Source organism: Myotis yumanensis, unplaced genomic scaffold (genome assembly GCF_028538775.1).
Source record: "Myotis yumanensis isolate MYYU_CA2020_CCGP unplaced genomic scaffold, mMyoYum1.0.hap1 SCAF_2, whole genome shotgun sequence".
NCBI classification, from domain to species: Eukaryota; Metazoa; Chordata; class Mammalia; order Chiroptera; family Vespertilionidae; genus Myotis; species Myotis yumanensis.
The window spans coordinates 13,575,557-13,591,332 of NW_027223753.1; the positions used below are offsets into that span (position 1 = coordinate 13,575,557).

At 39.7% G+C, this 15,776-nt stretch overlaps 1 protein-coding gene across 4 annotated transcripts in view; it reads left to right on the plus strand.

Annotated features, from left to right (window-relative positions):
- The window catches only part of ZBTB40 (zinc finger and BTB domain containing 40), a 63,907-nt gene that overhangs the window by 12,580 nt on the left and 35,551 nt on the right, over window positions 1–15,776 (plus strand). For 3 of the 4 annotated variants that reach the window (XM_070404306.1, XM_070404308.1, XM_070404309.1), the window contains exon 2: window positions 9,010–9,061. The exons of the other annotated variant lie outside the window; for it this stretch is intronic. The gene's annotated coding sequence lies outside the window, so the exon portion shown is untranslated. The remainder of the gene's footprint in view (window positions 1–9,009; window positions 9,062–15,776) is intronic. 4 annotated transcript variants of the gene reach the window in all.

The following is a 15,776-nucleotide window of genomic DNA, read 5'->3' on the forward strand; positions in this document are numbered from 1 at the left end:
GCACCCGGGCTCTAGTAAAAACATTTTGGCAGGTGTATTTTTATTATTCCTTTTAACATTTAGTGAATGTTTAAAATGTTGCAGTCCATCACCAGGAAATGTCCTTTATGTATATTAACTCATTTACATATAGTAGTATATTATTGCTTGTAACTACCCCATGAGATAACTATTATCCCCATTTTACATATGAGGAAACTGAGGCCTAGAGGGTTAAGTAACTTATCTAAAGTTATTTAGGTAGTTAGGGGGCAGAGCTGCACTTCACTCCCTGGCTGTCTGTCTAGAGCAGTGGTTCTCAACCTGTGGATCGTGACCCCTTTGGGGGTCGAACGACCCTTTCACAGGGGTCGCCTAAGACCATTGGAAAACACATATATAATTACATATTGTTTTTGTGATTAATCACTATGCTTTAATTATGTTCAATTTGTAACAATGAAATTGGGGGTCACCATAACATGAGGAACTGTATGAAAGGTTTGCGGCATTAGGAAGGTTGAGAACTACTGGTCTAGAGCCTATGCTCCAAACCTTTATTGTAAGCACACAGCCTCTGGGGTCCCAAGGCTTGGCGTGGTCTCCTTTATTTGCCTGAGTGCTTTGATGTTCATGTTAGACTAGTATCTCTCAACTTAGAATTTGGCGTTGTGTTGGTCCAGATTTATTCCCTGTTGAAGAAAAGTGTATTCTCATAATCAAGTTGGTGAGAACTCGGGACTCATCCACATTTTCAGGACAGAGCAAAATGTCTGTTGGTACCAGTGACAAAGCCAAGGGTCTTTATTTACACCTAAGAGGTTGGATGTGAGAGCACTAAAGTGATGATTGCTTGTTGAGGCTCTTGATGCAGGATGCAAGAGTCACCCTAGATGTGATGCAGTCACTGTCCCCAGTCACTCATTAGATGAATGTGTTGCTTGGGAGATTTGCAGTTTGGCCTGTTGAGAGTCATCTTGGATCAGAGCAGCATGGCCCAGAACAGCAGAGCAAAGGCAGATAAGTCTCTCAAAGCCTCCTTCCATTTTAAATTGCTGAATTCGTCTGAAGATGAGAGGATACTAGCAGTTTGTTATGCCAAGCACTTTGATGTTTTGTATCATGGTATTTTATAGAATGACTCAAAAGAAGAATTCCATTCGAAATTGAGAGTCTGGAAAAAGAATAGTCAAATGTAATGGTTACTTTCTAGTGGACCTTAGTCTGCTGTGTCTCTACCTCTTGAGAATCTGTGGTGATGGTGGAGATGATGATGATGACCAGCAGGTTATTGATTTATTAAGTATGTCCCTAGTGCTGGTGCTTTAAGTGTGTTGACTCATTTAAGTTTCTAACAACTCAATGAGAGAGGTACTATTATGACCCTATTTTGTAGAGGAGGAAACTGTGCCCCACCCAGGTTAAGTAATTTTCCCAATATCACAGTGTGTGGGATAGCCAGTGTACGGTAGATGACCCAGATGGAAGTTAGAAGGCGGATAAGTTTGAAGTGAGTTGAAAGCTTCATTGGGCTTAGACTCCTGGAAGGAGGAGTTCTGATCTGCTATAGATAGATGTTTGGAGCACCAACAGAAAAGCCCATGGGCGGGAGCAACAGCAGGGCACTCCTTACATTCTCAGAGAGACTGAAAAATTAGCACATGGTCACTGCTGTTAGGTACCTGCACAGGGTTACCTCAAGGACAAAGCTGAGTCCAACTGTTCCAAAGAGAGATTGGAGCCACAGAAGAGTCCAGAAACTCAGTGATGAAGGTGAAAAGATAGAATGGCAGCTGGTGCTGCCTGTACAGTGTGCATTCACCCTTAGACTCTATCTGCCCAGTCTGGAGGCCAGGCATCTACTTCCATGGAAAATACGGATGCACCAGGCGTCCAGTGAATATAGCCTCTTCTGTGATTCTTAAAAGGCTTTCTGATGATACTTGACCTCACTGCTTAATTTTTTTTTTACAGATAACTGCTAAGAGTAGGCATATTTCACTAGTAAATGAACTAATAAATTGACTTTTTGATTTATAGTTCTTCTCTTACGAATTTAGACAGTGTTATCTAACCTCCCCAAGTCCAATGAACTGTGAGACTTCTACAGGATGGGGTTTTTATATCCACAAGGTTGACAAGCAAACCAGACCTTGATCCAAGCCATCAAGGGAAGACTCTTGGCACCTAGCCAGTCAGCTGTCCTGTTCCAGCAGCACTGTTTGCCAGATACACATCTCCATCCATCTTTCAGCAGAGACTGGCAGAAGAAACAAGGTGCCTCAAATGCAGGTGCTCCTGTCAGCATCCCGCAGTACATGTTGGTCTGTGAGAGGCCTGAGGAATGACAGCAGTGAGCTCGGAGAGCCTGTCAAGACTAAGGTAGTCATTAAGAGCCAGGCAGATCTGCATCTGAGCTCTGCCCAACTTCATTAGCTGTGAGTCTTGGGCAAGTTGCATAACCTTGTTGGTCACTAGTTTCCTCACCTGAAAATTAGAGATAATGATGGTATTCTACCTCATAGGGAGGGTCGGGGAAGTAAATGGGAAAGTGTATAGACTGTGATTAACACAGTGCTGGACATGATTACCATCAGAGTAGTTGAGGTCCTGTCAAAGGCATTGAAGAGATCCAAAGATGTGAAAAGACTAGAAACTGGTGGGTTGGGCAAAAAAGATGTTTTAATGACCTCCATTTCATCCCAGTGACAAGGGAGGGATTCTTATCCTAGGGTTATGGCCAAACCTACAACACAGGACACTGGACAGATAAGATTAACAGCAGTTTATAAGCATATACACTTGGCCCCAGAGGAGAACACAGCCGGCCGTGCTGGGGTGCGACTGTATTCAGGAGCAGCAGGACCAGGGGCTGTGGGAGGCAGGCTTTGTAACATAAAGAGGATTGTGTGCCGTCTGGCTCCTGCCAGAGGATGTGAGTGGTTTATTTGAAAAATTGGGGCTGGCAGGATACTAAATCCCACTGCTCAAGGATAAACAGGAACTGTACCTGGTCCCTTTATAAGAAAGGTTATTTGGCTATAGGACCTCATCCATGGGAGCAGAGCAGGTAGTGGGATTTGTGATTAAGCCCTTTGAGGCTCTCCTGATTTTACCAAATGTCAAGGCAGCACATAATATTGATCCTTAATTTTAGACTTGATACTACGAAAGAGAATACAGGCCTTAAAATGCTATTTAGTACCATTTTCAGGGGATCTGAGTAGGAGGCTATGGAGGATAAGTAGAATTGTCTGATTCTGTGGGGGAAGACTGGTGGCACAGTGGCTAGGAAGGATATGTCACAGTAGATCACATATAATGTCATGAACCAAGATTTCTTTACTGTATTCATTTTAGCATACCTTTATTGAATGGCTGTACCATCTTAGGCCCTTACAAGGCTTGACCAGGCTCAGTGGACCACTTAACTCGAGATCGGGAGCATTTTGACCTCGAGTTACTTGGGCAGCAACCAGGGAAGCTGAGCTAGTCCTGGAGGACCAGGTTGCTGAAATGCATTTTAAAGGAGTTAGGGTTGGTGCCAGGCCATAGAGCTAGTCACTAAGGCCTGGTTATTGGAATCTTCTGTATTTTATATGTTTTATTCCCAGAGCTATTCTGGAGTTTGTTTTTTCAGGCTGGAGCCAAGGGCAAATGGGAAAAAAGGCTTTGAGGATGACTTGTTACTTTTTAGAGGTGAAGGGTTGCTTAAAGCATAATAATTAGATGCGAAAAACAGATTTGGGAAGAGAGAATGTCATGTCCTTTGTGACTCAGAGAGGATTCTTTGAACCCACAGCGTTCGTATCACCTCGAGCTTATTAGAAATGCAGAACTCAGGCCCCACCCAGAACTTCTGGATCAGAATCTTTCCTTGGCAAGATCCCCCATGATTCTTACCCACATGAAAGCTTGAGAAACTGTTCTAGTGGACAGAGGGCATGAGCTTTAAGATCAGGTCTGCTGGATTAAAATCTCAGTTCCTGTCTACTGATTTGCTATGTGATCTTGGGCCTGTTCCTTAACTTCTTCACTATCAGTACTTGTTTTAAATTGGATTTGACTTTCTTGCCAGGTTGTTAGTATTAAAGGAGGTAACATGTAAAAAGTTCTTATAGCCCTAACCGGTTTGGCTCAGTGGATAGAGCATTGGCCTGCGGAATGAAGGGTCCCAGGTTCGATTCCGGTCAAGGGCATGTACCTTGGTTGCGGGCACATCCCCAGTAGGAGGTGTGCAGGAAGCAGCTGATCAATGTTTCTCTCTCATTGATGTTTCTAACTCTCTATCCCTCTCCCTTCTTCTCTGTAAAAAATCAATAAAATATATATTTTTTAAAAAGTTCTTATAAACATAACAAGGTACTTAATCATTAGTAGTTCTTATTAGTGGTTATTTGATGATTAATATTTTAGTATAACTTGGTAAAATATGAAGAGAGAGCAAAATGTCATTAAGACTAATTTGTTGTGAGACATGAATTGGTAATTGAGAACAATATAGTCTCTTGAGCCAGTGGGGCAGTTCCCTCAGAGCGAGACTGTAAGTATACTTGTTAAGTGACCAAGAGTTGACAGCTATACTTAATGGCTGCTGAGCTCTTGGAAGGGAGAATTATCTGCAGAAGTGGTAGCTAAGCCTTGGCATTCAGTGAGGCTTTCGCATTACAAAGGAAAGAATCATGGTTTGAGAATTGAGACTTGGGCTCTTTTTTGCCCCTTATTAACTCTGTGGCCCATAATAAGGCATTTGGCATCTCTGAGCCTTAGTCTTCGAGGATAAATGGGATGATGAGGCACAAATCCCAGTATATAAGCAAGGTATTATTATTGTAGCATCATCCTTACTTGATTTCTGCCATAGAGCTCAGTAGACAGCACTCCAAATCCCCAACGGGGTGTTTTATGCCTGATTCAGCTGCTTTAGAATTTTGAGTGCTGAGTTCTTCAGAGCTGTGCTGGCTACCTGGATTCCCCAGTGACCAGGATGTACTTAGGAAAGCACACAGGTCGGTCAGGTGTTGCTGCAAATCTTAGGGACTGGAACAGGAGTAGACCAGCATTTGGGATGGAACGATGATGGTAGTGATGATAACATTAGAAATAACCATGATGATACATATGAAAAGATACTACCATAAACCCAAGAGTGTCAGATACAAAAATCTTCATCCCTTACACTATAAATTGCTGCCTTTCAGGCTGTCAGTGTAAGATAAGAGACCAAATGATAGCTGCTTTTGAACTTGAGAAATCTGGGCCCGCTAAAAGCTACAGTCACCCTTTTCTAACCTCACCAATCCTCCTCGCGTTCTCAGAAATAATTGCTAGTGGTTCTCTTTTAACTTAACTGATTCCTTAGATACCTTACATTTTAAATCATCTTTTTGTGTGGAGCAAATGCCCCATTTCTTGTCTCAGAATTTGTGATCTTTGCTCTAATTATGTTGAGAGTGCCTGTTATTTCACCTGATTCTGGTTGTTTGTGAGATACTAAACAGCCACGGGGTTAAAGCTGACTCAGATCAAAGAGCAACTCTGTCTCTCAGGACCTCCGTTTCCTTCCTTAAAAAAGGAAGAGATTGCACTAAGGTCATTTGGTCATATGACAAGAGTGTGTGATAGATAAAGTAATGAACTATTTGCTGAAAGCAGTGAATAGGGCTCAGCAAGGTCCCTTCCAGCTTTCTGGTTCCAGCAGAGACCAGGCATCAAGGAAAGAAAAATTTTTATTCAGGAGATAGGGATTATCAATAGCAACAGTAAGGGAAAAAATGCTCTAAGCAGGTGAGGTAGCATCAAACCAGACCATAAGAGAAATGTCTTAGGCCCTGAGATAGATATTCTGCAAGGAGAGTACAGAATTGTTAGGGAACCAGAACAGAGGACCCCTGGTCAAGTATTAGAATGGCTTTTATCATTGAATTAGAGGCCCGGTGCATGAAATTCTTGCAGGGGGGGTGATGAGGCGTCCCTCAGACTGGCCTGCACCCTCTCACAGTCCAGGAGCCCCTCGGGGATGTCCAACTGACAGGGAGTGGGCCTAAGCCGGCAGTCAGGCATCCTTAGTGCTGCCGAAGAGGCGGGAGAGGCTCCCACCACCACCAGCGCTGCTGCACTCGTCAGCCATGAGCCTGGCTCAGGGCTTCTGGCTGAGTGGCACTCCCCCTGTGGGAGCACACTAACCACCAGGGTGCAGCTCCTGCATTGAGCGTCTGCCCCCTGGTGGTCAGTGCGTGTCAGAGCTACCAGTCGTTTCACCATTTGGTCGATTTATATATTGGCCTTTTATTATATAGGATATTGGGATACAGAAATCCAGCATAGTTGGGCCCAGCCTCTGCTCCATGGAACTCCAGTTGTCCAGTTGTAGATAATATATATAGGATGCCTATTGTTCCTTCGCATTGCTGCTCACTTTTCCTCATTAGTCCATCCTACCTGTCACTGCTGTTTTTATTTCAGAAGCTTCTCCCTCAAGTAGATGTAAGTTCCTCCACTCATTTTCTGGTCTCCGTGATCTAGGCAGCCTTGTACTCCACACTTCGTCTTGGAGACCCACCCTAGCCAGCCCAGTGTCCATAATCAGAATGGCACCTGCTTATCAGATACCTTTCAGTGCCTGTTGCCTGTGCACAGACATTATTTTCAGCAGATGTGCCAAGTGTTCTCTTCTGGAACTGGTCATGGTTCTCCCTCAGTCTGTAGTTCTTTACCTGTTCATCTTTGCCTTGTTGAAATTGTACCTAACTTGCACTTACCTGCTCCATCCCTTTCCCTTTCCCTTTCCTTGCCACTCATTGGGATCAATCTGTTTTCCCCTCCTCTTCTTTCTTTCCCTCTTCTTGTCTCCTGTGGATTGAGTCTTTTAAGAGTTCTGTTCTTTGATCATTTCAGTGTTGGGTCAACTTGATTACAAACTCCCTGTGGACAGGGATCTTGTTTTATTTCACTTGGCTCCCACACAGCACCTAGCAATGTGCTGAGTAAATAGTAGGCAATTGACCCATAAATTACTGGTTGACTTAGGGGAAAGTAAGTACAATGAATGCAGGAGTAGCAGGTCCAGTTCCTGAGGCACAGAAAAGTCTCTTACTCTTGGGTAGTGGCAGTGAGGGCCTTTGTTTGTGTGCTTTGCAAAAGATATTGCCAGCAATTGTGGATTTCAGAACATCTCTTTTATTAAACTAAGCAATACAGATCAAAACTGTAAGTTTCTATATTCCTCTATGTTCATTAAAGGGATTCTATAGTTTCTACCAACTATGACTTAGTTGCTACTTTTGTGTTTTGTGTTTTTTTCTCCTGTGACTGTTGTTTCTTTGTAACTTAAAGAATTTTCAAACTTCCAATTCGTTTTTGGAAGAAGGCAGAATAAAATTGTAAATGAATAGATAGATGATAGATAGATAGATAGATAGATAGATAGATAGAAAGAATATATATGTGCTTTCTTTAGAAAGCTGGCCTCGTTTTCACTTTACTAGTATGCTGAAGTCCCATTTGTGTTTTGGGTCATTATGCAGCACTTGGTTCAACCAATTAAGTTTTTTCAATGTATCTTTATTCTATATCAGTATAGTCTTTTCTTGAGGCTTTAATATTGTTCCTTTGAGGAACATTCATCATTCTGGTGCTCTTTTGTTGCTTAAATGTTTTCCCCCTAGGACCTTTGACAATTTTCCCAAGATTAGCAATTTCAGGAAGTGCTTAATAACATGATTTAGGTTGCCTCTATATGAGAATCTACAGGATTCCCTTAGAGATTTCCAACATGCAGTATTTACACTATAGTTTCTTAACTCTGAAAAGCACACTTTTGTGACATTCTATTTATGCTAGATTCTCTTTCCTCCATTTAACATCTTTGCAAAGGGATTTAGGGGTAAACTTACTAAAATATGTCAGAGGCTTTTACATTTTAGTTGTGAGATCAGCAAAGTATAACTTAGCCTTTTCGTATATTTCAGCAGCCCCCAAATCACTAGTGTATCCCTTAATAGCAGTAGTATGTACCTGGAAGCGGTCTACAAAGATTATATAGTTTAATTGTTTATTTACAGATAGATACTTCAGCTGTCATGTCAGATGGCTAGCTTCAAGTTTGGCTCAGTGGATAGAGCATTGGCCTGTGAACTGAAAGGTCCCAGGTTTGATTCCGGTCAAGGGCACATGCTCGGGTTGTGGACTCGATCCCCAGTGGGGGACTTGCAGGAGGCAGCCGATCCATGATTCTCTCTCATCATGGATGTTTCTATGTCTCCCTCTTCCTTCCTCTCTGAAATCAATGAAAATATATTTTTTTAAAAACTATTTAATGAGAATGATTCACAGTTTCTCTTGGTAATAATAATAACAGCTAACACATGTAGTATTTATCATGTGCTAAACACTTTTTACATGTAAAAACACCCACATTTCATTATTTTAAAAGCAACATATAGCTAGGTGCTCCCCCCCCCCCCTTTTTGAAAATCCAAACAGAGAATCTCTCTACCTTTTAATTTTTTGAGAGAGAGAAACATCAATTGGTTGCTTCCTGCACGTGCCGAGAGAGAGAGAGAGAGAGAGAGAGAGAGAGAGAGAGAAAGAGATCAATTGGTTGCTTCCTTCACGTGTCCTGACCAGGAATCAAACCCAGTATCTTTTGGTGCATGGGATGACACTCCAACCAACTGAGCTATACCAACCAGGGCTCTCTCTGCCTTTTAACAAGAAAGTTTAACCTGCCTTTTTAAAAATTGTAATTACTAATACATTTGGAATTATTTGTACCATCTTAAGTTGTTTTTTTATTTATTACACTTTCTTTTTTCAATTGCTATTGGATCAATCACATTTTTCTTGATTCCCTTTTATACCTCTTGTTTGCAAATATTTAGCTTCTGTTCCCTTTGCTCTTACCTGTTAACATACATCACGTAACAAAGGTTAAAGTTAGTCATTGTTTTTGTCATCCCCTTGACTTCGGAACATTTTAACTCTAGTCTCCCTTCTTTTGTCTTCTGTGTTGTTAATTTTTAACTTCAGACCAGAACCAGACTGCCTGAGTGTGGACCTTGTCCTAGCTGTGTAACTCTGGGTAAGTGTAACCTCTCTTATCTATAAAATGGGGATAATAAGAGTACCTACTTTGTGGAATTGTTAAAAGGATTAAACAAGTCAATATAAATAGTGCCTGGCACATAGTAAGCATTTAATAAGTGGTAGGTACTGTGGTTATCATTATTCTACATTGTTTTTAACCTCCCCTTCCCATGCCCATTTTAAACAGTCAGTGCATTTTAGGTGTACCAACACATTTCTTAATTTCTTTTTTATTGAGATATAATTAACATGCAGTCCAATGAGCTTAAGTTTTCTATTTTAACAGTTTTGACAAATAATCTACACTTTAATGACCATCCAAAATACGATGTAGAACATTTTCATTTCCCCAGAAAGTTCCTTTGTGTGTCTTTCTGTTCAGTTCCCTTCCCCACACTACCCCAACAGCCTCCACAAACACTATCTGATTTTTATCACTATACATCAGTTTTGCCTGTATTTCTGTTACCTCTAAATTAAGTCATGTGGTTTGTATTCTTTTGTGTTTTCCTTTGACTTAATATTTTAAAAATTTGTCCATGTTGTTGCCTTATCAGTAGTTCATTTTTTACTATAAGAAACCTCCACACTGTTCTCCCAAGTGGTTGTACCATTTTACACTCCACCAGCAATGCATGAGAGTTCTAGTCACTCCCATGCTCACCAACATTTGGTGTTATCAGTTTGTGATTTTAACTTTTCTACTGGATATATTTAACAATTTCTTTGCTTGCTACTTGCTTTTGTTTTTCTTTTACATTGTATCCCTTCTTTCTGATTCCATTTCCTTCCTTTGGTAATTCTTTTAATGACAGTCAGTGAGTCTTCTATCTTTGTCTAAAGATGATGTTATATCAAACTGGTTATAGATACTTGATTGATTGTTATTTTCCTTAATATTTGAAAACTTACTCCATTTTCTTCTGACATTTGTTTTTATTAATGAGAAGTCTGTATTAGTCCAGTTGTCATTCTCTTATAAGTAGTATCTTTTTCTCTTGGATTTCTTATAATTTTTTCCCTGTGTTATTTTGAACTTTTTATTCTGAAGACTCATGTCTGTCTTTAATTTTGGGAAATTTTCAGAAATTGTATCTTCAAATTGCTTTTCCCACATGTTTGCCATTGCCTCCATCTGGAACACCTATTAGATGCATGTGCATCCTTCTTATTCTATCTTCCATGTCTTTTAGCCTCTCTTTTATATTTCTGTTTCTTTAATCTGCCACCTTCCAAGTAATTTTCTCAGACTTCTCTTCCTAATCACTAATTTTCTCTTTAGTTATAACTAATCTATGTAATTCATCAATGGATGAATTTTGGTGACTTAATTTTTTATTCCTAAAAGTTCTTTTTCACATTTGTCTATTCTTTTTTGATATTATCTTGTTTCATATGGCCTTCCTTTATTCTACCTGCTTATTAAAATGAAACAAGTTTAGGATTTTCCATAATATTCTATAATTTTTATGGTTTCCAGTTTTTGGGAATGCTATTTGTGTTATTTCCTGCATTTACTGACTTTCCTTTTTGGTGATTCATTTCCCCATGTGGCTTTTTATTTTTATTTTTGCCATTTTGGGACGATACAGAGAGCTTCCTATATCAATCTGGGCAAGGCACCTCTTGTTTGGTTTTTCATTAACCCCTACTCCCATTTCCCTCCCCCCAGAGCACCCACTCTTATGTATATTTGATAAAATGTCTTTGGCTATATATGTCACTTTATGTACCACATAGTATTGTTTTGATTGTGCATTTTTGACTTATGTAAATGGTGTCATGCTCTAGATCTCATTCTGGTTCTTATATTTTTACTCAACACTGGTTATTTAAGATCTATCCATGTTTTGGTCTGAATAACTACTTGGTGGTTCTTTGTAATGTACTATATTCCATAGTATACATCATAGACACTTACATTCTTTTAGTGATGGACATCTAAATTGCCTCTCCTGTCCCTGCTACCACAGATAATACCCCAGTGATCTTTCTGGCTATGTTTCCTTATGTGAGAATTTTTCTAGGATATATACCTAGAGTTACTGGGTCATAAGGGATATATGCACAGAAAATTTTACTAAATATTACCATAATTTTTTTTTTCCGGTACAGCTGTATCAATTTGTAAACCCACCAGTGGTGCCCTGGTTGCAAATCCATGTTCCGTCACACGTTACTGTGAGACCTTGGAGAAATTACTCAACCTCTTTTGGCCTTAGGCTCCCCATCAGTAAAAGGGGATAATTACAGCATCTGCCTCATCAAAATAAATGTTAGATGCTGTTGTAACAACGACTGCTACTATAGTTGTTATCAATTAAATAAGCTTCTCCTTCTCTGACTTGTGTAGTTATATAATTTGCCCATTTCCCATCTCCACTTGGATTTCAATTTTTTCCCTAAGATTTACAGAAACTTCTTAAATATTCTAGATTTGATTTTTTGTTGCCTTTAAACTTTGCAAATATTATCTCCTAGTTCTACCATTTGCCCATTTGTTTATTTATGTCTACAGTGTTCTTTGACAGAAACCTTTAATATCAATATAGTCAAATTTATCCTTTACCCTTTTTTCTTCTACCTTTTTTTTGGCTTTTAGTTTAAAAAGTTTTTCTACCCTTGCTTCAAAGATACCCTCTGACATTTTCTACTGTTAGCTTTTATAGATTTACCTTTCACATTCATGTTTCCTCATATGGTTTGTAACAGTGAGCTCTTTTCTATATTTTCCTTTTTCCCTGTGTGAGTCTATACCTAGGGTTATGAAAGTATTCTGGGTTTTTTTCTGATGCATGTCAAAGACCAGCTTTTATGTTAATTTCTCTGCTCACAATTTCTGTAGGATGCAGGGTGTACATTTGGATGTTACACCTCTATGGCATAAGCCTACATTTTAGATTTCTTGCGGATACTGTTTCCTCTACTCAAGGCCTGAATAATTAGCAACTTTTTTTTTTTAATTGTCTAAACTTTTACATATGTCTCCTTTTTCCCCACTTGACACCCCCCCCCCCCCCAGTCATTTCCACCCCGGGCAAGCCCCCATCGCCCCAGTGTCTGTGTCCATTGGTTATGCTAATATGCATGCATACAAGTCCTTTAGTTGCTCTCTAACCCCGCCCCCTACCATTTCTCTCTAGATCAATCTATTCTTGTTCATCAAATTATGTTGATCATTATATCCCACATATGAGTGAGATCATGTGATATTTATCTTTCTCCGACTGGCTTATTTCACTTAGCATAATGCTCTCCAGTTCCATCCATGCTGTTGCAAATGGTAAAAGTCCCTTCTTTTTTATATGGGCATAGTATTCCATTGTGTAGATCAGTGGTTCTCAACCTTCTGGCCCTTTAAATACAGTTCCTCATGTTGTGACCCAACCATAAAATTATTTTCGTTGCTACTTCATAACTGTCATGTTGCTACTGTTATGAATCGGAATGTAAATATCTGATATGCAGGATGGTCTTAGGCGACCCCTGTGAAAGGGTCGTTCGACCGCCAAAGGGGTCTCGACCCACAGGTTGAGAATCACCGGTGTAGATGTACCACAATTTTTTAATCCACTCATCTGCTGGTGGGCACTTAAGCTGTTTCCAAATCTTAGCTATTGTAAATTTTGCTGCTATGAACATAGGGGTGCATATGTCCTTTCTGATTGGTGTTTCTGGTTTCTTGGAATATAATCCTAGAAGTGGGATTACTGGGTCAAATGGGAGTTCCATTTTTAACTTTTTGAGGAAACTCCATACTGTCTTCCACAGTGGCTGCACCAGTCTGCATTCCCACCAGCAGTGCAGGAGGGTTCCTTTTTCTCCACATCCTCGCCAGCACTAATTAGCAACTTTTATTGCTGTTCACTGAACCAGTGAGCAGAGATTTTTTAAACAGCATTTCGAGGAGGGATAGGTGTTTGAGGTTCTTTGTGCAAGGGTCTCAGTTCCAACTCTCTCACCTTCTGCCTGCCTAAAGCTATATTGCCAGCCTCTGTGTGAGCATTAGTGCTTTCTCCTCCAAGCCCAGGGCCTGTATTGGAGTTTGAAACCCCCGTGGGCCACCATGGCCTCAACTCCCACTTACTGTTTGGCTTTGATTTTGATGTCTCTTTCATTTCAAGTGTTTGAGAATTTCCTTATTTTTTTTCTTTTTTTTTAGCTTGGCTATATATTTTTAAAGCATTTTTGTTTTGTTTAATCCAGCATCTCTGTGGGAGAAAAGGTCCATTTACATCAGCTCAGTGTGCCATTTTGCCAAAAGTCTGTTCTTTAGTTAGTTTTCCTGTTACTTTCAGTACAATTTCAACTTTCAACATTGCCAGCTTACATTTATTAAGTAGCCCTTGGTCACCCTTGAATGTTTCCTGCCTTAACTATTCACATTCTCCTTTTATTGGTCAAATTTATCACCATGTTTTTAATATCTGTGTATTGGTAAATACATAATTCTGTTCAGTCTTTTTAACCTTGCTTGTAGACTTCAGTCTCCAAGTATTGGGGATTTTTCAGCTATCTTTCTGTTAATAATTTCTAGTCTAATTCCATTTTGGTCTGAGAGCAGAGATTGTATGACTTCTATTTTGTCCAGTTAGTTAAGGTGTGTTTTATGGCCCACAATGTGGTCTATCTTGGTGACTTTTCCTTGTGAGCTTGAGAAGAATGTGTAATTTGCTGTTGTTGGATGAAGCAAGTCTATAGATGTGCATTCTATCCAGTTAATTGATGGTGCTGTTGACTTCAACTATGTCCCTATTTTTTCACTATGCCTGTTTTATTCCTAATAAGTTTCCTTGTTTGAGGTCTGCTCTACCTGAAATTAATATAACTACTTCTGCTTTCTTTTGATGAATGTTAGTATGCTATATCTTTCTCCATTCCCTTATTTTAAATCTGTCTGTATACTTACATGAGTTTCTTGTAGACAGCATAGATTTGGGTCCTGTTTGATCCATAATGACAATCTGTGTTTTAATCAGTATATTTAGACCATTGACATTTAAAGTGATTATTGATATAGTTGAATTGATATCTGCCATATTTGCTAATATTTTCTATATGTTGCCCTTGTTCTCTTTCCAGTTTTTGTCTTCCACACCTTTCCACCTTTGTGGTTTTAGTTGACCGTATTACATGATTCCATTTTCTCTTCTTTCTTAACATGTTATACTTTTTAAACTTTTTATAGTGGTTGCCCTATAGTTTGCAATATACATCTATAACTAGTTCAGGTCCACTTTGTATTATACTGCTTCACAGATATGTAAGTGCCTTGTATTAATGAAATAATCCTAATTCTTCTCCCCCATGTCTGTATCAGTTTATCCTGCACTGGTCCCCATGGAGGTTGTCTGTTGGTGGGTTTCTGCTCTCAGGGGCAGTGATTCTCTGTATCTGCCTCTCTGTTTCTTCAGTTTTGGGGGCAGCAGGTTTGCCCTATGACCTCACTTCTCTGGCTGATCTAAGAGTTGTTGATTTTTCAACTTGTTTAGCTTTTTATTTTGCTGTCAGGATAAAATGGTGACTTCTAAACTCCTTACACGCTGGACCAGAAACTGGAACACGGAAGTATTCTACTTCTATCTGCCAGTTCCAAATGTAGAAAATAAAGAAATAATGGTGTGGTTTCATCAAATTGCTTTCCATAAATGTGATATAAAGAGTGAAAAAGCACTACTTTTTAGAAACCAAAAATTGATGGATAAAAGGGAAAGAAAAATTAAGGCAAGAGAATATCGATGACTGAACTACAAAAGGCTTAACACAATTCTCTATCCTAAGTTTCAATTTTCTCTAAGAAAACCATTTCCAGTCTATACCTTAAGAGCTTCAACTCTTTTACGTCTCATGTCAGCCTCCTCACTTCTTTGTCCTTCAGAATTATCAGCTGCTTTCTGTAAAACAAGTATACAAGCAAACCACTTAGGATAGAACCTCAAATTCGGTGCAGAGAATATGAATAAACTAACATCTAACTATGTAAAATGGTAAATTGTTCAATGTAAAAAAAAATAATGGAGGAGTAGAAAGGGCATTATCCATAATTCTGCTAACAAAGGCAACCAGTGTTATTTTGACATATGTCTTTCTATCCTATTATTTTTACTATACTTTTTGCTTTATATAAGTGAGGTTACACAATTTTGCTGTCATCATCAGATCCTCAAACCCAAAACTTAACTATCTTTTTCTTGTATTACCTGGATCACCTCACCAAACCAGGAACCTGGGAGTCACACCCATTCAGGCCCTGAATCATGACAGTTACACTTTCTAACTATTTTTGGCTGTCTCTTCTCCTCTATTCTATTACTACTTTCCCTAGTTAAAGCCTTCATTGATTTTTCCCTAAGCTCCTGCCATAATAGAGCCTGTCTCTAGCATTATTCCCCTCAAATTCTGTACAAGTCTTATTTAAAAATGCATATTTGACCATGTGACTTTCCTGCTTAAACCCCTTTAAACCCGTCGGTGGCTCCTCATTGCCTGTAGGATAATTCCGAGCTCCTAAGCATGGCTTATATCTCTCTGACCAGAACCCCTGCCTGCCTCTCCAGATTCATCTCCTGACACTCCCTGTCCCTGCCTTTCCACTATCACAGAACTCCTTATAACCGCAGCTCCCAATCCTCCTCCCTCCATTCTCTGATGTGTTCTTACTTGTGTGCCTCATGCAGGCTTCCCTGCTAGGAATGCCTCCCCGCCCCCCT